The sequence below is a fragment of the Vicia villosa genome, linkage group LG2 (genome assembly GCF_029867415.1).
Source record: "Vicia villosa cultivar HV-30 ecotype Madison, WI linkage group LG2, Vvil1.0, whole genome shotgun sequence".
Classification (NCBI taxonomy): domain Eukaryota; kingdom Viridiplantae; phylum Streptophyta; class Magnoliopsida; order Fabales; family Fabaceae; genus Vicia; species Vicia villosa.
This window is the reverse complement of record NC_081181.1, coordinates 186,359,473-186,360,765: the sequence shown is the minus strand read 5'-3', so window position 1 is coordinate 186,360,765 and position 1,293 is coordinate 186,359,473.

Here is a 1,293-nt window from a genome sequence, read left to right as displayed (position 1 = left end):
AAAAAGAGTTGTTGCTGAAGGTTTTGCTTCCATGTTTCAAGAAGAACTGCATCAGGTTGTCAAGTCCTACCTGGAAGACTGTGTTAGGAAGCAATCAGATATTGATCCTGCTTGGATCCGTGGCAGATTACTTCCGTCCAAGGCTGATCTTCTGAAGAAGGATCAGAAGGAACTAAAGGCTAGGCTAAAAAGAAAAGCCCAAGAAGATGAGGCTGAGAAAGCCAAGAAGTTGAGGGTCACCTATGATCCTGACAAGGTGGACTCTGAAGAAAGAAGAGATAAACGGATCAGAGATTCCTTTCGCAGAACCAGATCTTCTTCCTCTGTACAAACCTCCAGAAAAGTTTTTACTCCACGTCCTTCTGTCCCTAAACCATCTTTCCAATCACCTCCTTCTGAACCAAAAGTAAACTTCACCTTACCAAATCCTTCTCCATCATCCTTCTCCTCTCCCATTCTAAACCCCACACCTTTAAGTATTCTTCCCCCAACTCCTTCTGATAAATCTTTCTCACCAATTCCCTTTACAAACACTCCATCCTCGTCTCTATCTATCATTTCTGATATTCCATCCTCATCAATCATTCTCTCAGATATCCCTTCTTCCTCATCCACCGTACCTCCACCTTCTATATCCCATCCCTTACCTACCAGAAAATCCAAACCTTACTGTCTTCTCTACCCTGACTACAAATTCACCTTCAATCCGCCTGAACCTGAACCCTATACCTACCTGGAACTTTTCAGACATGAGGTGATTAGCAGTCTAGACCTTCTGAAGGATGCATTTCTAAATGGTCTGGATGATGTTTCTACAAGAAATCTCTGGAGAAGATTTCGCAAGGATTTTCAAGTAGAAGCAATGGGAGTACAGAAAAGACTAGTGGCTGCTGCCCCTGGTTACCCTGGTTACCTTCTGGAGGAAGATAATGGTATATACTACCATCCCCTCAGAAATTGTGTTGCTGCTGAGGAGAAGCCCTTTGTGGATGAATTGGAAATATTAAGACTGGCTGCTGTAATGGAAGCAAATCCATGCAGGGATATGGTTATCTTTATTCCTGATTATCCTGTTCTGCTAGGAGACTTCAAGACTCTCTTTGACTATCTGAGGGAAAACCCGTCTGTGAAAGACCCAAGCTTGGTCATTCCAGAAGTTGTTGACCCACCAGTAGTTGAAGGTCCTTCTGCTCCAAGGAATCTAGCTGCCATTCTTCAGGCACTTGAGAATGGAGACTCGGAAATTCCTGCTGCAGAATATGGAGATGCTTCTATGCAAGAAGCAGATGCTGA